The sequence below is a fragment of the Camelus ferus genome, chromosome X (genome assembly GCF_009834535.1).
Source record: "Camelus ferus isolate YT-003-E chromosome X, BCGSAC_Cfer_1.0, whole genome shotgun sequence".
NCBI lineage: Eukaryota > Metazoa > Chordata > Mammalia > Artiodactyla > Camelidae > Camelus > Camelus ferus.
In genome coordinates this window covers 57,087,766-57,109,901 of record NC_045732.1, presented here as the reverse complement: position 1 = coordinate 57,109,901, position 22,136 = coordinate 57,087,766, and the positions used below count along the sequence as shown (strand labels likewise).

The window sequence follows — 22,136 nt, the reverse complement described above, 5'->3', positions numbered from 1 at the left end:
GTGTTATGAGCTGTTTATATAGTCTGGAAATTAAGCCCTTGTCAGTTTCATCATTTGCAAATATTTTCTCCCATCCGGTAGGTTGTCAAGTTTTGTTTTTCAACACAACCACGACCATTTGTTTATTATCATCTATGGCTGCTTTCGTACTCCAGTAAGAGTTCAGTTGTTACAACAGAGACCTAAAGCCAAAACTATTTATTATTTGGCTCTTGACAGAAAAAAAAATGCCATCTCTTGCCCTATACATATAGCATAACAGCTTTATGAACTGGTTCATACTTAAATTAGAATAGAACTCTGGTGAAACCGAGGCTGCAACAAACAATATATATTGTGATAAAGTTGACCTAGAAAATGATTTTCATCTGGTATTTATACAGCAAAAGTGGTTTCCACAGTGTCAATTTACCACCCAGCCTCAGAAGTGTGTCAGAATTCAAACAGGTTTACTCACATAGTATAGGCCATATAATCATACACTCATACGGTGAATTTGGTAAACCTTCCAACTTTTTAATATAACCTACTAAAAGTTGGCTCATTTGGAGAGATTACAGTTTTTCCCTGTATATTATTTACATGTGAAATAATTGTCTTATATGGCAAATACACCTGAGAAACAATACATATTTTCCCCCATAGGCAGCACCCCCTCCTCACCACTCACTCATTAACCTCATGGCTTTCGAACCCAAGATTCACTGAAACAGTACTTGACAAGTTCAAGTTCTAGGTCATTGTATTCAGTGGATATAATTCAGTCTTTACCTAACCTCTCAGCAGCATTCTCCTCCTTTAAATACTTTTCTCTTAGAGTCAGTAACGTTCTCTTGGTTTCCCCCCCTCCATCTCTTGTCACTTTTTATCTGGCTCCTTTGCAAGCTTAACAGAGCAATTAATTGTTAGAATTCTTCAGTTCTTACCTAGAAGACTCCTCCATGGTCATCTTTTAATCACCTCTTACCTGAAAATGCCTCAAAATGGATTTCTCCAGTCTGGACTATTTATGTGAGCAGTAGACCCTTAAATCCAATTACCTACTCATATTTTTTCTGGAATATCTTAAAGGGATCTCAGACTTATGTTCAAAACTGATCACATGCTCTTCACCTCAAACATGCTCTCCTCAGATCTTGGGGGGGGGTTTTCATTTGTTTTTTTGTGGGGGAGGTAATTAGGTTTATTTATTTATTATTACTACTTTTTTTAAAAAATGGAGGCATTGGGGATTGAACACAAGACCTCGTGTATGCTAAGCACACACCCTCCCACTGAGCTATACCCTCCCCTGCAAACACGCTCTCCTTATATCTCACTGTATTGTATCACCTGCCATTCATGCACACGAGCCAGAAGCCCTTGAGTCATCCTTGAGTCATCCTTGACACCGTACTCTCTTTTACCCCATAGACCCAACATACCTTCATGTTTGGTTGATTTTTAAACCCTATATTTTTGTTGACATTAAAGTTATAGCAAACGTATGGTAACCAGTGTATGTAGGTGCTGCTTAGATGCCAATCAGAGAAAATTTTAACCTCGATTTTGCATGGTCACTGGTATGAAATGAATGAAAGCATGCAATTTTGTTAAAATTTCATTTCCATATTAAATGAATGAATGCCCACGGTTTTGTTAAAATTTTTACTTATTCCCAAGCAAATTCAAGCATGGCCTAAGTAGAGAGGACGCAAGTATTTAACCATCACCCTTGGGAGCCACTAATCCTTCCCGCAACGCTGCTTGAATCCACCCACTTTTTACCAATTCCACCATCACCTCTCATTTGAATTAAAGAAATATCCCCATAACTGGTCTCCTTGCCTCCACTCAGGCCCTTCTCCAACTGCTTCTCCAGACCTCTGTCATGAGAACGAATCCAATCATGTCACCTCTCATAGCAAGGGGTGAAAAAAATTCTCTAGTGGTTTCCCATTACCCTCAGTGTATAAACGAAACTTTGCCATGTATTACAAGACCTTCTATGACATTGTTCTTGTCTCCTTTCTCAGTTTTATCTGCCAATATCCACAGCTTGTTTTCTCCCCTACAAGGACACTGATCTTTAGGGCTCACATATTCACCACCCTACCTCCCAGTACGGGACCTTTACACCAGCTGTTTCCTGTGCTTTGAATGCTTTTTCTTTCCTCTTCATCTATTTACCACCTTTTCATCCTTGCGATGGCCTCTCATAGATCACTTCTATAGGGAAGATTTATTGGCCTCTCTTTGTTAAGTACAATCCTTTTGTTATACATTCTGATAGCATTTTATGCCTCCACTTCTTAGTCCTTGCCACAGTTATAATTTTATGTTCATTTGCTAGGTTCATTTATTACAGTTTACTGTAAAGTCTGTGATGACCAGATTTTTTCTCTTGTTCTCTTTGAAGCACCAGACTCAAGTATAGTACGTGAAACCTGGAAATGCTCAATAATCATTTTTTTTAATAATTAAGTGTTTGGATGTATGAATTGACCTGCTTGAATACATAATTCTAATTTCTAAATAAACAATATCTTAAAGAAAACACAAGGACTTACCAGATGTCCGTTTCATATTTTTCTCTTACTTAACACTCACAACAGACTCTTGTGACAAGTACAAGATTTATTCCCATTTTACAGCTGAGGAAACTGAAGCTCAGACAAATGATCGCACTGCCATTAATCACACAATTAGTAAGGAATAGGGCCAGTATTAAAAATCAGATCTATCTGGCTCCACAATGCCAGACTGTTTCCCTTATACCCCCTTGAGCAGGCAGGAAGAAGTTGTTTTTATAAGGCTTAGTTTTCTTTCATTTTTTTCTGACCAATAAATATTACAAGTAAACACATTTTTAGAAACACTGCCAGCATTCTAGTCTATAGGGGAAATTTTCTCCTCATAATTGATAACTCTACTTTTTGTCTAGGAGATTGAAATATATCTGTACGTCTCTGTGGAACCAAAAACAAATAGACCTTGTATTATGTAAACTAAAGCACTGAAAAACCAAACCTAGAAGTAGCCATCCTTAATATTTGAAAAACGTGCCTTTTAGTCTCACTAATGCAGTCCTTTTCTTTCCTGCAGATGGTTTCGCTGTAGAATATTTGAAGAAAATCAATATAAACATCTTCCCTTCGGCAGGGTATGCTGAAAAGGAGTGCATGTCTACTACACAAATTACATCACTTCTTGGAAAGAAAGAAAATAAATCATGGAGATGAAGAAATTCTAAGGAATGACAAGAATCTTTGATCTCGGTAATGAAAAGCAAATGATTGCTAATGTCCAAGGCAATTATTTATTTTATTGGTAAATCTTGTGCACTCATAAATGATTTTTCAATGAACTCCTGGATCAGTGCCAAATAAGACACCACAGGAGCAATTTTTATATACCTCCCGTTAATAAAAGAACTAAAGCAATTTTCCCAAGGGGCAGAAATCACCCCACTGAAAGTGAAACATCTCCAAATTTCAAAGCAGCATAGGCTGTTAATAATTAGAATGATTTTGAACAAGCAGCAAAGAGTCCACGATTCTCCAAAAAGGCAGCGAAACTGTTCAGACATGGTATTTGCTCTCCTTTTCTGTTTAATTGCCTCACTTAGAAAGAAATCCACAGCATTTGAGAATGGCAGTCTTTCCCTGTTTGGACAGAGTGAATCTTTGTACTAGGGAGTGTATAAGAGAATGGACTGTGAAGCTATCTTTTCATGGCCCAGTTAGAATAGATGTCAGGTGCCATTGCTGTAAATTAATGACCAGTGTGCTCTTTACTGAAAGAGATCTCTTCTTTCCCTGGTCAGGCAGCTGGGGAAATACAAAATAAACAGAGAACAAGGCCAAACTCACAGTAGTTCTTATAGTTCTTATAGAGTTGTCTTTCTAAGAGAAAGCCAATTTAGCTCAGTATCCCATAGACTTTTATTAAGTATCTCTTTTAGTGATTGCAAAGGTAGTTGGTCTTTAATGAAGAAATTAGAAATATGACCAAGGTAGCATTTTCCTCAATCCTAATTTGACTTTTTGATTACACTGGCATAATTGGCTCAGCATATTTAATAGGATAATAATTACCCTTAAAGCACCAGGATAATATCTAGTTAAAGAGCAAAACTAATGTCTTTTATCTGAGTTCAATATATTTGTACACTAACACAAATAATTGTAGTTTCCTTATTACAACGTAAAGCCTATTCAAATATGAATTTCTTATTTAAGTCGAGAATGCTAACTAGAGATTTCAGTAAATGACTCTGACAGTCACTATAGAATTTCCATTGGACACAATGAAGCATTTCCCAGGTAAAACTCTGTACTACTTTGCCAACTTAGGCAATTTATAGACAAAAGCACCTTTCTGTCTATATACTGATATACAATTACCCTCCTCTCCCCCATCCACCCCGCATTAGGCCATGGCTTTCCATGTTTTTGTGACTAGTTGCCTAAGGACTGAATCGTTTAGGCCAGTGTTTCTCAAAGTGCAGTCCAGCATCAGAATTATGTGAGATGCTTTCAAAATGCAGACTTCTGAGCCGAAAACAGATAAGTAATTCAGATGCATAGACCACATTTTGAGAACCACTAATAAAGGTCATGATGTTTTCCCCAGTATTTTGCAACCATTTCACTTGGTTGCCTCATTTAATGAAGCAAAAATGGCCTCTTAGTGAAGCAGTTATGTTGGACAACTCTTAGTCTTTGATAAAGCGGGGAAATCTATGCTTCTGACTCCATCAAAATATCCTTGATTTATGTCCCATTTGAGTGGCTTTCACATAGAAATACTTTCAAGTTAAAAAAAAAGAAATTGAAAAACAAATAAATAAAACCTTTGGATCTTGTCCACACTGGTGAAACTGATATGAAGACTGTCTGTTCCGCACTAAGAGAAGGGGAAAGGGCAGGGTGCACAGGTCACAGTGGAAACAGTAACAAGGCATGAAGGTGAATTTTTCTTCTGAGTTCTTGAGTTAGACGCTAGACAGTTGACAGAGACGAACATTGAAAAGAGAATGCAGCAGAGCCTCCGGCATAGGTGGTCTTAGCTGTTACAATTCAGAAAATAAAACTCACGCCTACCTACTTAATCTGACCCTGTGCTGCCATTTATGAGATCTTTGGGTTTAGAAGTTTATGACCTGGAGTCTAAATACTCCTAAAGGTCCCATGAATGACTTTTAGATGAGTTATAAATGTCCTGAAACCAGGCAAAGATTTGTGTGCACGTGTGTTTTTTTCTGTCCAGGGAAGAGAGGGTAAGGTTGTCCATAATTTTAATCTGTTTCTCGGAGATGTCTGTGATTCCACAACAAGTGAACAACCTCAAGGAGTCTTCTTTTGATTGCCTTAAGGCCCCTTAATTCTACACATTTACTGAAGGGAGGTTAGAGATTTAAGCAAGGTGAACATCTGAAAACCTGGGAAGGAAGGGAAGACTGTTTCTACCCAGAGGTAAATGACCTAGTATGGCCAAAGCATTGTTTCATTACTTGGGCCTTGGAACAATATGTCATTTGCTCCACTCCCCCAGCCCCTAGGCCCCCCACCCCTACCCACCTCCACACACACACAGCACAAACACTTACCTGCAAGTCATATAGAGCTTGTGCTTGGCAAAACATTGTCAAAATAAAGCAAAACAAGAAATATAAACAGGGCAAGCAGTTAATTCTAATTTTGAGGCTCATCCCTTGTCTAGTCCAACTTCCCTCTGTTTCCTTGACACACCAAACCTGTTCTCATCTTCTGAACTCTTGTTTTTCAGTCTAGCTGGGAAATTTGCTCCAAGAACCTAAAAGCTTGGTTCTAAAACAACAGGAGAATGCCTTTCACGCCTTTCTCTTAAAGCAGGCAGTCTCTGTCTCTAAGTTTGTCAGGAACTTGAATCATCCTCATGTATCCAAGGTCATTATAACCAGGGTGACTTCATCAGATCTTGTACTGGAAAGGCTTTTGGTTGATGGCACAGGATTTTGACTCTGAAGAGATAACAGAAAGGCCAGAGAAAGATGGAACAGTCTCTATGGGAGGAAACTGCAAGTGTGCTAAAGCTGGTACAAGACATAGTTTATAATCTGGATGATAAGAAAAAATTCTTTACAATAGCCATCTACTTATTGGAGAAGCCGACCAAGTTTAGGTAATGGTAAGTAGGTATAACTAGTCCTCCTATTACAGGGAAGAGGGGAATAGAAGATACTCTTTTACACATGTTTTTACCCATAATGTACAAAGAGAAACCTACGGGAGGGGCTCCAACTGCAATGTTAGTTACATTATAATGAACATTGGGTCAGGTTAAGCCGGGTCCTTCTCTCTACTGAGCAGCTGCAGCATTGAATCTTAGCTGGCTTCTTTGCTGGCCTTCATTTAAAGAAAGTAAATGTTTTTGGAACCCCTTACCTGAGTGCAGACATCCTGTTATTTTCTGGGTTGCTCCTTTCCTCTTCCTCTCCCCCTGCCTGGTGCTCATTTCTATCTAAATGCCTAACATCCCCATGAAGCAGGACTCCCAAGAAAAACTATTTGCATCCCACTTGTAGGGCTTTTTGGCTCAAGTTAACTTAGATCTACACCAACTCAAATAGTGCTGTGGAAGATAACGGTCAATAATCAGCTAGAATAAAGTTCATAGTTGGTATGAAAACATGCATGTAGTTATTTACTCATTCATTCAGTAATCATTTACTGTTATCTCATATAAATTGCCAATGAAGTATTGTTTCACTTCAAATAAATTCAGTAAGTATGAAAATACCACATACTGATGGTCATTGCCAACTATGAGGTATACCAAAGAAACATTTTTATTTGATATCTTTACTATCAATGATTGTAATAATTGTCCATTCTTTATGCTTGAGTTTTACTTTGGGAGCATATTTAAAATAAATCCTATTACATGTGGGAGTCAAGAATATGATACCAAACTAGATTGATGAGACTGCACTGGTGGTAACAAGTAAAGAGGATTCACCAAATCGGATCAATTCCTAATGAGAATGAGATTTAAATAGATTAAGAGATTAAAAAGGATAAAGAAATTTGGGGACCAGATTTTCTATTTTGCCTCAGATTTCCAAACTTGAGCCCTTGATATACTAGTTCCTCTACCTTCTTAAAGCCAGATATTCAAAGACATTTCTTTGGGCAATCAAATCCACAAAAGCCACGTTGATCTAACTAAAATAAGAAATTAGAAATGTTAAATGAACAAGTTTCTACTGTAAAGCACAGGGAACTATATTCAATATCTTGTAGTAACTATATGTCAATAAAAATATCTTTAAAAAAAGAAATGTTAAACACATTAGGACCTTGCCTTCAGGGAACTGAAGTGACCCTCTTCCCACAGCATCTTAGTTAGCTTCCTTCCTGGGAACTGCTGATATTTCCAATTAAAAAAAAAAAATCATTGATTATTTCTGGTGGTTAGGGAAACAAAAACAAAACAAAACAAAACAAAACAAGTACCAACCTTAGACCACAAGAATTCTCTTATTTTGTCTTCCTTTCTACCTACCACCCTATAGCCATGGCTTATTTGAATTTTCCATGTGACGTATTCTAATCAGATACTCTGAATAATGTGTGGAAATGATGTGGATTAAAATTTAATTTGAAGTCCTGGCTTAGAAATTGTATACGTGTGTGTGTGTGTGTGTGTGTGTGTGTGTGTGTGTGTGTGTGTATGTGTGTGTGTGTAGGAGGCTGAATTTTCGTATACCTATACATACCTTATGACTATAATATCTCATTCTATATGTTACTTTAAAACTATTGATACAATGTTATCACATTTAAAAATTTATAATATTTTCCTCCAATCCCATAGTGATTTTTGTTTCTTGGAAGAAGGGGAAAGCTTTCAAAAGTTCCCTTACACCTTCAAGCCAAATTCAGTTCAGTGTCATCTCGTTACTGCACTTCCTCTGGCTCACAGCTGCTGTCAGCATTCCTTGTTTCTCTGACACACCAAGCCTCTTCTCACCTTTTAAACTGTTGCTTTTCACTTTGGCTGAAACAATTTTTTCCTTGATCTGAAAGCTTGGTTCTAAAGTAAAGATATGGAAACACCTTCTAACTCATTTCCATGAAAGCAGAAAGTCACTATCCCTGAGCAAATCACCCAATGCTAGTGACCAGATGATCCTATGTCTACTTTCTGGTTATTCTGCATGTCTTCCCAAGCTCTATAGGGAAGTAAAATGGTGGAAGCTATTGGATTGTTTTTATCTTAAGATCTGCCATTTTGAAGGTACATGGAAGAAGCAGTCTCTAAGCAGGTTGTTGTGGGGCAGGGTATAGTTCAGTGGCAGAGTGCATGCCCAGCATGCACAATGTCCTGAGTTCAAGCCCCAGTACCTCCATTAAATAAATAGATGAATAAACCTAATTACCTCCTCCCATCTCCCCCCAAAAAGCTAATTAAGCGGGTTGCAAAGTTGAATCATTCTGAAGGAATATTAAGAAGCCGTTTGGGCACAGGGTGGGAGGAGTTAGGAAATTATCTGGAGTCTAAGTTAGAATCTGATGGTACCCTCCTCTCCTCAAACACCTCTCTTTTCTGCTTGTGTCTGAAATGCTTACCCAAATGGGCTTCCTAAAGGAGATAGTAGAGCTGGATGTTGAAAGATGAGTAGGAACTCACAACTTAAAGAGAGTGGTTTCCCACAAGGAAGTTCTGACCTTCATTTACTCCTTTCTCCATTACCAAGGGAAAGACTGCCCCATTCTTAGCCATCAGAGGTTTTTGACCAAATTCCAATACACAAGGCTCTTTCCCTTCTCTCATTTTTCTACTAACTGTGCTCCATCCCCAAGACAAGACTCCTTTATCTCCTGTGGCAACTAGAATGTATCCACTAGTGTGCTGGACCTGTACCTGTTTTGTTCACCACTACATCCTCAGAGCTTAGATCAGTATCCTAATAAATACTGGATAAACAGTACTTGAATGAGTGAAAGAACGAACCCAGGCTTTCTATTTCAGCTTTTAATATTAACATACAAAAAAATTTCCTTTATTCCTCTCACTTGAAATTAATAATTTATTCTATTTATAATATGACTAAGATTCAAGAATGTGTCTACTGCCTGTGTTTCATGAAGAAAGAAAGACGACAGAAGAGTAATCAATAGAACTGTTGGCAGGCTGAGCCTGTGCTTTAAAAAAATTAAGTAACGACTTGGAAAAATTGGAATGAATGTCCAAAAGCTAGAATTCGATAACCAAACTTGTCAGGGACACAGTGAAGGGTCAGTGTGTCTGTGAGTGAGACCTACAGTATCAAAAATAATGCTCTGGGTGATTCACCAGCATTCTGTGGGCTGCCATTCGTCATTGTTGTAACATTTGAGAGGCATAAATGTGATTAATTTATTTCTACTATTTTAGCTCTTTCAAATCATACATCATATTTTGTTGATCAGGCAACTTATGTTTGAGGTAGGTTTATAGCAAAAGAAGAAAAGAACAAAAAGACAACCACACAATAAAAACCCCTCTGATATAGTCTAGGTCCTTATTTGAATTTTTTAAAAAACTCAATGTTAAGTACAATTTTCTCCATTGCTCAATGTTTATATGCTCTTAAATATGTGCTATGAGTGTTTTAACGATATTGATTATTTAAATATTAATCTTAGCCAGAAATACAATTAAGGTACACATGAGGTATCCTTTTAATGACTGACTTCATTTAATAAAAATTAACAAGTCACAGTTATTTAATTATCCCACAATAATTCTGTTTTGGGAATGAAATCTTCCAGCTATCATATGATGGGGCAAAGATAATGAAAGTGGAAATGGAGGTTTGAGTCTACAATGTATTTTGCTTTGTCATCATCCTATGACACTTCTAATGTCACAGATGTCTTCATCTGCAAAATGAGACTTTGGATTAGTGATCTCTAAATTTCCTTGTAATACTAATATTCTGCGGCCTAAGGTTTACTCTGAAATGGCTTTTGCTGTCTTTTCACTCCACTTTTCATTTGTTCCATTGCGAAAGTTGCAGCTTTACTTACATCATTTTACCCATTCAAATTCAATTTATATACTTTGGACCAGAAAATATCCTGACTTTTATCAGGAAGAGAGCATAAACATCACTTTCAATAACTACATACCAATTGAAGAAAAAAAAAAAAGGTGGGCTAGTGAAAACATGTTAAATACCACCCCTCCAAAACAAAACAGAACAAAACAATACAAAAAACAGGAAAGCGTTTTCTGCCTGGCAAGTCTAATATTGTATATGATGCATTTAGAAATAGTATGTATTAGATAACTCAATATCACTTTATAAACTGCTCAGCTACCACCTGGTTGAAACTAAAAGACACTTTTGAGTAATAGTGAAAAGGACTTCTTGTCCCTTCCCCTGCAAGATCCAGTAATAGGGCCATATTTATGGTATTTGGTGCTAAACGATGATTCAACTACAACAGAAGAAACACTCTCAGCCCCACTGTCTACGTAGGTGGACTTTCTACATAGAAAAGCCAATGAATACTCGTGCGTGAAGCCAAGTCCATTAGTTTATCCAAACCTATATTAAAATGCATGAAGAGAGGGTAAAAAAGAGTCTTGATGTTGGGCGACATGTAGGTAAAGAGAAAGAGGAAGAGGGAGAGGGGGCAGGAAAGTGAGAGGGAGAGAGGCAGAGAAGGGAGAGAGGGAAATTTGTAGCTGGATTTTTTAAATTACCTTTGTGAAGTAACAGGATTGATCATCTAGCAAATGTAAGAGGAGAGACCGAGGACTTCAGGGATTTGGGGAAGGTGGTAAAGGATTAAAGTAACTTCATAGAGAATGAGGTGAGTAGTTGACTAGAAACTTGATGGTCCAGGGCTTAGGCACACTTGCAATATAGACTTAAAACTCAGAGTCTTTGCTCTAAAAAAGCCTCGATTTTAAAAGAGGGAGTAAAGGCAAAAATATACGAAAGCATCAAATGAATACAGGTAGTGTGGAATTGAGTTTTATAAATTCTGGTCCATGACTTAATTTCTCTAATAGTTCAAATAAGTGATCGGATTCTAGTTTGAAAATCTACCTTGAAATATGTGTTAGTTTAAATCAATTGTGTGCCCTTCATTCATCCCACAGACTGAATATATATCCTATATCTCCCTTTTTTTTTTTCTGTAAACTCTATGTTGAATAGCTGCTGGTAACAGAATCTCTTCCTTGACAGTTTGTGTCATCACTTTAAAATAAACAGCAAAAAAGGGAAGCAGTCCTTAATAGCACAGCAAGTGTTGTTACGGTGTTTTCTGCTATGAGACTAAGACTCTGATTTTCATCTTGTTATAAACCCTGTGGAGCTGAATCATGCCTGCAATTCACATTAACTTCAAAAAGAGCCCGTACTTAGATCACTTCCTTGGGAGGGTAGAACAACAAAACAAAACTAACTAAAAGAGAAAGAAAGAAAGGAAAGAAGAAAAGAAAAGAAATCTTTTCATTTTATGGATTATCTGTTCTTGTTGTTGGTCTCAGACGTTCCTGGGGCTATTATTTAGTGCAACACTTGGACATTTTGATCTATGTGACAGAAACAGCCAAGAGTAAATAGGGGATATAGGATAGGAACACATTAGCATAGGTGTCAGTACAGATGTCTGATAAAACTATCGAAACTTAATGATCCTCGCCAGCAGATAGGTTTATGACAGAGGCAATGGATCAATTGTAATCAGTTTCTTCTGGGAGGCTAAGCACATTTAAACAACAAATTTCTCATCTTTATTCACACCTGAAAAAAGTTGAGCACTACTTATAGATAGATTCATACTGGAATAAAAACGACAGGTTGAAATAATCCAGGGAAAACAAAAGACCACTGATATTATTGAAAATGTCATGGCATCAAAATTTGTCTACATTAATACTGAGCACAGAATCAGATAACATGCTTGCTGTATGTCACTGTACCTTTTCAATCCACCTTCCCTGGATCACCCTTCACCCAACACAGGTGAATGTTGCTTATCCTATAAAGAATGAACTGTACAGGGGAAAATGGCCCTTCTTGTAGTTCAAGTGATAGATTATGTTGGCTATTACTGGAATGAGAGATGGGGAGAATTGGATGAAAAAGAGATAGATTTGGGAATTAGAACTGACATGATTTGATGATAAATGAAATGTGACCTAAGGGGGGAAAAAAAGACAAGTCAAGGATGACTCTTACAGATTCATAAGATTACTTAAGGATTAAATAAAATAACATATGTAAAGTGCCTGGTGGAAAGAAAGTACTTAATAAAATCAGCTATTGGTAAAACATCAAAGGGGAACTTTCCACAGAGTTTCTGGGCATTGATTATGAAGAAAATAGATGTCTTTTTTCCTGTTCTCATGAGGATGCTACTATCCTAATGGTGATTTCTCTTAGAATGTGTAACACTATCAAGGGAATAACACAATAAATTGTACATTTCTATTACCACTTCCTTGAAGTGATGCATTTAGAAGCAAACTAGCCCAGAGAAGTAGATTCCAAAAACCAAATACTTGGAATAAATTCACGCCATATAAAGTTGACCGAGTATTACCAATTTACGTAAGTTTTCAAAATGTTTTTGCTAAAATCTCTCGTGGGAGATAATTAAGGAAATTTATAAATGGAACTGGTTAAGCGAAGAAGCTAAATGTGCAGTCTATAATGTGGTAGGATAACTACTGTCTTTATATTGTTTTTTATTACCCTTCCAAATTAATGATAAGTAGCTATATTCCCATTTTGCAGTAGATTCTTTTCTACTGCCATATAACACTATAAGAAACATAACTTACTTTCACGAGCATTATTAGCAGTCTATCTTGAATGGTTAATTGACAAAATAATGTCAATTTGCAGTATACAGAGAAATCACAAAAATACACACACCCAAGGAGAAACTGTACCACCTTCTTCTAATAGTCTTCAAGGATGATCCTTTAGAGTCAATTTCCTTATCTGTCTTTACAAGTCCTTCAGAGCTTAAAAGTTAACACAGTAACAAGGAGTCTTAGAGGCTAAGGCCAAACAAACTTTTGTGATGTAACTTATTACTCATCGGAAAACAAAATTTTGCAATGGAAGTTTTTTTATGTTTTAATTGTTTTTTTCTTTTTTCTCTTTTTTTTTTTTTTTGAAGTATAGCAATTTAGAATGTTATGTCAATTTCTGGTATACATGTATGTTTCAGTCATACATATACATACATATATTCCTTAAGTTACAACAAGATATTGAATATAGTTCCCTGTGCTATACAGTAGAAACTCATTGTTTATCTATTTTATACATAGTAGTTAGTATCTGCAAATCTCAGACTCCCAATTTATCCCTTCCCACCCTCTTATGATATCACTTATATGTGGAATCTAAAAAAATGACACAAAAGAACTTATTTACAAAACAGAAACAGACTCACAGACATGTGATGGAAAGTTTTAATTACATTTCTCAGTCACTTTTTTTGTTTTTTTTTTTAACAAACACACTGAGATAATAGTAACAATAATAATAATACAATTACCAGTGATAAGAGTTAATTTTCAGGGATGGACATCTATATACTAGACACTGTTCTAAGATTTTTGTGAATTATAACATTTAATTATTTCAATAAAACACTGAACTAGTTTCTGTTATTATCTCCATTTTACAAATGAGACAATTGAAGTATAGGTGGTTTTAATAACTAGACCAAAGTCACACAGTGTAAGTAGCAGAGCCAGGATTTGTAGCCATACAATATGCCTCCAGAGGTCATGCTTTTAGTCAGTATGTTCTACTTCCTTCCCAGAATATGGTGGTACAGTGTCAAACACAAGTGTCACCATCATTTTACAGGAACATCTAAGCCTAAATAACAATCATGTCTTTGGGTAGCAATCAGAATGTCACTTGATTCTCAGTTACCAATCAGTTGCATTACTGCGACAACAAAACTCCCAGAATTCTCTTTTATACTCTGAAAGTTTGGGATATTTCTGCCATCACTTCTATTACCACCACTACCAAAGCTTTACTCATTACCCTAATCGCTCTGTAGGACCAGATGTCTATATATTGCCTATGTCCTATTTTATTCTCTCGCCATCCCCTGAATCCATCTCCAAATTGTCAGTTGAGATTTTCCCAAACTGTGTGGTACCCATATTATCAATTATGCCTTGAAAAGGGTGTCAGCATCAAATATAATTTGAAAACACTAAGTTATAGACTCCTTTATTACAATAATTATTGGGTCACTGAATAAAACTATTATGTGTTTTGAATCTGCAAGATAGGAGGATCATATTTAGTTTTTGTCTCATTGTTTTACAACAATGGGATAATTTCGTTTTCTCAGGAAAATGATTAACTCATTGTGAGAAACCAGTTCTACAGAGCACACTTTGAGAAATATTGCTGTATCTTTACAGTTCTTAGTTATATTTAAGTGGTATCTTGGCAGGGAGGGGTGTAGCTCAAGTGGTAGAGCGCATGCTTAGCATACACAAGGTCCTGGGTTCAATCCCCAGTACCTCCTCTAAAAATAAATAAATAAGTAAATCTAACTACCTTCCCCCAAAAAGATAAAATTAAATTAAAAAATAATAATAAAGTAAATGGCATTTTTAACCAGTTACGTGGGCCGAAGGTGACATGTTTGAAAGCCAGATGTGCTCCATGGGCCATCTGTTAGCAACCCCTGCTTTTGATTTTAGAGCATCTTAGACTCTCACAATCACTCTATTTCTCATTTCTCCCCAAACAATGATTTGGCCACAGGGACTGCAGCTTCTTAGGGCCTCCATAGGGATGCTGGTTCTTTCACATTTATGGCCCCCAAGTAAAGGAATTTGGGACCAGTTTCCTAAGGACTAGCCAGAGGACATTTGGGATACGTCCAATGATGCCCTGAAATGTGTTTTTATATGCTGGGATTAATCAATACTTTAAACCTAAGGAATGTGGATTTTTCTCTGCTCTTACTTCAAAGTGACTTTCCTGCTTCTTTGGAGATTCAGGGTGCTCTCTGATACAGAATTCCAGGTGCTTCTTTGATATGACAGAATTCCCAAGGTGGATATGGAGGTTAAGTACCTAGAGTGATCCAATCTCAGTCTCTGAAAGAATATAATAATAGTCTTTTATTCCAGCTATTACACACCTTGATTCAATGATGGAAGTACATGACATGAAAGGCGAGAAAAAATCACAGTTATTGAACATCTATCATGACCTAGGCCCTTTCACAGGCATTATCTCATTTAATACAAAACCATTCTTGAGGTAATCCGATTATACAGATGCAAAAATTGGAGCTTAAGGAATTTAGGTAGCATCCACATAGCTGCTATGTGGTACAAGTGATCTGTGCTTTTTCTATAATTACATCATGTTTAATCAACATACTCATAACTGCCTTAATACATAGTGCTTATTTCTTCTTATTTCTGTTTAGATTTTATTTCTGTTGCATTAGAATTTACATAAGAACAGAAAAATTTTCTGGAATTAGTTGAATAGTGTTGGAATCAAAGGAATTCAGCTTGAAAGGCTAAAATTGTGTAGAAAATTCTGCTAATGAAAAGCAACTGAGGTGTAAATAATCTAAAGAAAAATTCTAATTTACTCTAGCATATAGTTTCTGTCTTTCCATTATAATAGTTTAAATTTCTAATAATTTCAAATCTACTATTGAAATAACATTGTCAAAGCTTAATTTAGAGAGTTCTGCAAAGTCGTTTATCCATTTTCCCTATCTAAATTCTCCCTATGATATTACCTGCAAGATATTTAAAGATGGAAATCAAGTTCTGCTGTTTCAGACTGATGTTAAGTACCACTCTAAGTGTAGAGGTACCTTCTCTGAAGTCATCCTTGACATAAGGGAAGTGTTAATGCATATATTGCAAAGGATTTCCCTTCTAGACTCCACAAAGCTTTCAAATTCTGAGGATGCTAACAAAGCAGACAATTCCAAAGGGCAGACACTGAACTCAAACAATTGGAGAGGATTTACCACAGGCATGTCTCAATGGATATAAATGAGATTTATCCAGAATACTGCCCCTAAAATACACCTTTACCTAATTCTCAAGTTCAAACCAAGATCTTTTGACTAGTGTTGTCTCTACATCTAAATGGAGAGTATGAAACTATTAAGTTTTATATTAAAAACCTTACTGTTTTCCTGTCTGGTGAGACCCATGGAATTTCTACATCTCCTTTCTTTGTTTCCATGGGTTCAAAGAATCCAATTTACCTCAACAACAGAGAAGTGTGGTAAAAGGCTTTGAATTCAAGCCTCTTGAATTCTACCTCTGCCATTTATCAACTAGGTGTTTTGGGGGCAAGCCCCACAAACTCTATCAACTTAATTTTCCTAAATGCAAAACAAATATATTTCCAGTGTTATAATTAAATACCATAATTTTTTTAAATGCTTCACATAGTACCTGACACATGGATAGTATACAATCAAAGTTCACACTGTGTGTGGTGGGGGGAGGGGTGGGAGAAGTAATTAGGTTTATTTTTAACAGAGGCACTGGGGATTGAGCCCAGGACCTCATGCATGCTAGGCAGGTACTCTACCATTTGAGCTATACCTTCCTCCAACACTTCTTAAAGCTACAACTATCTACTCTTTTTCCTAGAGTTCTTCACATTCTCCTAGATACCCCTCTGGCTTCGGTTCTAGAAAGTTCTACTACCCCATTTATTTTACCAAACTTCTGTGTACTACCAGAGACTCCTCCCTTGTGATTCAGAATATCTGATCCTAACTAGGTTTTGTCACTTGGGTATTTTCTAGAAATATTTGATATCTTGGCTCTGAAAAGTCTATCCTTTCCCCTGGCCCACATATTCATGTACTCAATTGATGGCTGGCAGCTTATATACCAGATTATTTCTACCAATGAGTGAAGCTCAACTTCTTATTATAAATTTAAGTCTGAGCTTAAGCTCTTTGGAAGTTGCATGGCTCTAATAACTAGCACATCTTTCATCTTTCTTGGCAATCAATTTGGCCAAATCACCTTTCCTATACATGGCTTATTCAAATATATTTTTCTGGTTCAAATAACCATAGTTTTATTTCTGCAGTGAAAGCCAGTGCTAGCTTACATCCCATTTGCAAAGACTGAATAGTTGACATAATTTGAAACAAATAAGTGAGCTAATCTCTATGGATTTGTGTTATTACTACCTCCTCTGTCAGGGCCCCTTGAGTGACTCATTGAAGGATTCTATATCCCTCAGGCAAATGAAAATTAGAATTATAATTTTGTAACTAAAAATATCTTAAACCTAAAGAAACATCAATGTATAGGATATCCATCAAAGTAAAAAAAAATTATTCTGTAACAAACTCATAGATTAAGAGTAACAATACACAAACATTGGTTTGAACTAAGGTAGGCATCTTCATATCCCCTATTTTTTGAAGAAAAAATGTAAAAGATTACCTTAAAATATTGACAGTAGCTGCTTTTAGAATTCAATATTTTTGTTTAAATATGTTAGAGAATTGAGGAATTGAGTGCCAGAGAGTTATGATACTGTGCTTAAATTTTCTCATTTGCAAATAGACACCCAAAGATATTAAGTAGATCAATGTTTGAACTACAGAGGTTTTAGTAATGCTCTTAACAATCACCTTGCCATGCTAGTGATTAATAATGTTTAATCAAACTGAATTTAACAAAAATTGAATGATTTTCAAGGTGACCCAATACGACTTCCATAGTTGGTAACAAAGTTGTCTCAGACTCAGGGCTCTTCATCATGTCCCAGATTTTTTCTAACATGCCACATTATTATAGAATTTTAATAAATGAAAATAATGGTTAGGTACAGGTAGGGCTACTCACTTAAACATTAGTGCCAAATATGATCTATTGACAAGCTCCCAATTAATAATATACTAAACAAATCTTTAAGAAACTCTAATACAAATCTCTGTCTCAATATATTAAATCTGGTTGCAATAGGTATGTGAGACTTTGAAAGACAGTAGTCAATGGCCTAATGCACCTTCAATGTACATGTTCTTTATCAAATGACTAGCTTAAATAAATGATATTCTGGGGAATTTTCTAATGAAATCTATCTGTTCTCCACATATTTAAACTTATATTCTTTAACTAATACATCAGAAGATGATATAGCAATGTCATATACTATGACTCTCCTCCTAATCACCACAAATTATTTTCAATGAGCTGTATTTTTATACCAAGCTCCTGAAATTTCTCAAAGTGTTATATAAGAATATTTTAATGCACTTTCTAAAATAGACAAGTTTTCCATCAACACTCCTCTATGAATTAATTAATTAGTTTAGATATTTATATTAGGGAAAGCTGTGTTTCTCCAGAGGTGCAAATCAAATAACCCTAAAAGAGATTTGCAACCAATCTACTTTCAGCCTGCACCCCACCCCCACTTTCCATAATATCTGATGCTTCCAATGGCTAAAACTCTGAAGAGTTCTACTGGGCAGTTTGGCATGTGTCTTGCCAGTATCTCTCTCTGTAGGAGCTTGAGTTTTTCCTCTGATAAATCAGTTGCCACTGTTTCAGCCACATGCTTTCTATAAGTCTGATGAAATCTCTTGACATTTTCCTCTGTCTCCCTTACTCATTTTCCTTGTATACAAGTACACTTTTTTCTATAATTTTAGTTAGGTTTTATAAGGCAGAAAAGCAAGATGTATGATTAACCTTTTATGTTCAACAGAAAGTTTAGTTTAGACTTCTCATTCCATTCTTTAAATTTAAGTGATCATGGAGGGAGTATATAGTTCAGTGGTAGAGTGTATGCTTAGCACACACAAGGTCCTGGGTTCAATCCCCAGTGCCTCCTCTAAAAATAGACAATAAAACCTAGTTACCTCCCCTCTGCAAAATAAATAAATAAATAACAATAAGCTATTTTTTTTTAAAGGTTACTTTAAAAAATTTTAAATGGTCATAATTCTTGATCAACCTGGGAGGGTGGCCAAGATGACAGAGTAGGAAAACCCTAAATTCATGTCATCCCATGGGCACACCAAGATTATAACTATTTACAGAGTAGCTATTTATGATAATGATCTGAAGACTAGCATAAATGATTTTCCACAGCTAAAGGTATAAAGAAGTAACCATAACAAGACAAGTAGGAGGGGTAGAGATGTGTTACAGTCAAGACCCACAGCCCTGGGTAGGCAGCCCACAAAAGGGAGGGAAATAACAATTGTAGAGGGTCTCCCTAAGGAGCAAGGGGTCTGAAACCTACATCGGGATCTTCAGCCCAGGGATCCTGCACTGGGAAGAGGAGCCTCCAGAAGGTCAGGCTTTGGAGTTCAGTGTGGTTTGCATACTGGAGAGCTAGAGGGCTGTAGGAAATAGAGGCTTCATGCTTAAAGGGCATGCCCCAGATCTCACAAGCTCTGAGACCCATTACAGAGGCAGTCATTTGAATAAAGCCTCGGTCAGACCCTCTTCCTGATCTTGAAGAGCCTCGTAGAGAAGCAAGGAGGCAACTGGGACTTCCGCTGGGCACATAGACACCAGTGGAAGCCATTTTGGGGAGCTCAATCTACCAAAAGGCACAGGTGCTAACAAGCACTGTTTTAGAGTCCTCCCTCTGGCTTACTAGCACCAGGGACTTACCTGTCCACCAGCAGGCTCACACAGTTCCAAGATTCCCAGGAACGTGAGGCCAGCCACATGGTGACTTAACCCTGCCCACTAACAAGCTGACACCAAACTCAGGTCCCCTCAGCCCTGCCACCCAGGTGCCCTGGACACAGCTACTTCCATTAGTGGGCTGGCACCAGACTTGACCCCCTCACATTCAACAGCCAGCCATCCCTGGACCTGGCCCTGCCACCAGAAGCCCAGGTCCAGACCCTGGCCCTCCTGGCCCCATAGCAAGCCAACTCAAGACCTGGCCCCACCAAACAGCAGGCCAGCACCAGCCCTTAGACAATCCAGTGCCTGCAGCCACCTGTGCCAGGAACTGGCTCTGCCAGCCAGTGGGTTGCACTGGTCGTGGGACCCCCCAGGTGGCATCAAAAAGAGTAAAATACCTAGGAATAAACTTACGTAAGGAGGTAAGAGGCTTGTATTCAGAAAACTATAAGACACTTATGAAAGAAATTGAAGAGGACACCAGCAAATAAAAAGTTATACCGTGCTTATGGATTAGAAGAATTAATACTGTTAAGATGAACATACTCCCTAAGGCAAGCTATATATTCAAAGCAATCCTTATCAAAATACCAATGTCATTTTCATAGAAGTAGAACAAATAATTCTAAAAATTTTATGGAAATGCAAAAGACCCAAAGTAACCAAGGCAATCTTGAAAATGAAGAACAAAGCTGGAGGTATCACACTTCCTGATTTCATACTACACAACAAAGCTACAGTAATCAAATGGTATGATACTGGCATGAAAACAGACACATAGATCAATGGAACAGAATAGAGGGTCCAGAAATGAACCCACGCTTATGTGGTCAATTAATCTGTGACTAAGGAGGCAAAAATGTACAATGAAGAAAAGATAGCTTTTCTGATAAATAGTGTTGGGAAAACTAGACAGCTACATGCAAAAGAATCAAACTGGGCCATTTTCTTACACCATATACAAAAATAAACTCAAAATGGATTAGAAACTTAAATGTAAGACCTGAAACCAAAAAAGTCATAGAAGAAAACAGACAGCATGCTCTTTGACATCAGCCTTACCAATATTTTTTTGGATATGTCTCCTTAGGCAAGGGAAACAAGCAAAAATAAACTAATGGGACTACATCAAACTGAAAAACTTTTGCACAGAAAAGGAAGCTATCAAGAAAAAAAATTCAGCATACTGAATGGGAGAAGATATTTGCAAACTATATATCTGATAAAGGGTTAATATCCAAAATACACAAAGAACTTTTACAACTCAACATCAAAAAAGAAAGTCCTTTGAAAAATGGTCAGAGGACCTGAATAGACATTTTTCTGAAGAAGACATACAGATGGCCAACAGGCACATGAAGATACTCAGCATCACTAATCATCAGGGAAATGCAAATCAAAACCACAATGAGATTCACCTCACACCTGTAAGAATGGATATCAGCAAAGAGACAACAAATGACAAATGTCGGTGAGAATGTGGAGAAAACTGGACCCTTGTGCACTGATGCTAGGATTGGAAATTGGTGCAGCCACTATGGAAAACAATATAGAAGTTTCTAAAAATTTTAAATTTATTTGTGTGTGTGTGTGTGTGTGTGTGTGTGTGTGTGTGTGTGTGTGTGTGTGAGTGTGTGTGTGTTGGAATAATACCCTGTCATGAAAAATGAAATCTTGCCATTTGTGACAACATGGATGGATCCAGATGGTATTATAAGAGACATCAGTTAGCAGAGAAAGACAAATATCGCATCATCTTATTTCATGTGGGACCTAAAAAACAAAACAAACAACCAAACAGAAACTAACTCACAGACACAGACAATAAATTGCCAGAAAGGAAGGGGTAGGGTGAAAGAAATAGGTGAAGGGGATTAAGAGGTACAAACCTTTAATTATACAGTAAGTAAGTCATAGGGATGTATTGTGTAATAGGTATATGGTTAATAATATTGTAATAACTTTGCATGAGGGGAGATAGTTACTAGAGTTATTGTGGAGATCATTTCTTAAGTTTGCAAATGTGGAATCATTATATAGTACACCCAAAACTAATATAATATTGTATGTCAAGTATATTTCCATTATAAATAAATAAATAAATAAATTCTTTACTCTGATTGATGAATAAGAGTTTTATTTTACATGTTCTTTGTTATACATGTTCTTTTTTAAGTCATTTGCAATCATTTTGGAATAAAGTGAGTAATAAATACATGCTTTTGAAATCAACACTACCACCAACTTTATACTCCTCCTTTACCAGTAGTTAAATGATAAATATTTCCCTTACTTTTCAATGATAAAACTCCAATCTTCTGATCTTGGATATTGGGGAATGTCACACCTCATTAGTCAGGAGAGTCTTTGGTAGTTATATGACCTTGAGCTACTTATTAATCTCTCTGAATCTGAGTTTCCCCATCTATAAAATTAGGATCACAATTATAACAGTG

General features: G+C 36.7%; 1 long non-coding RNA gene across 1 annotated transcript; it reads right to left on the bottom strand.

The window, feature by feature from the left end:
• Window positions 1-1,102: 1,102 nt before the first annotated feature.
• LOC116662077 lies at window positions 1,103-21,229 on the bottom strand. Its single transcript, XR_004318071.1, has 3 exons — window positions 21,056-21,229; window positions 15,417-15,419; window positions 1,103-1,113 (listed from the first exon to the last, which is right to left on the bottom strand). It is a non-coding gene; the product is annotated as an uncharacterized LOC116662077 (long non-coding RNA).
• Between the last annotated feature and the right edge of the window lie 907 nt (window positions 21,230-22,136).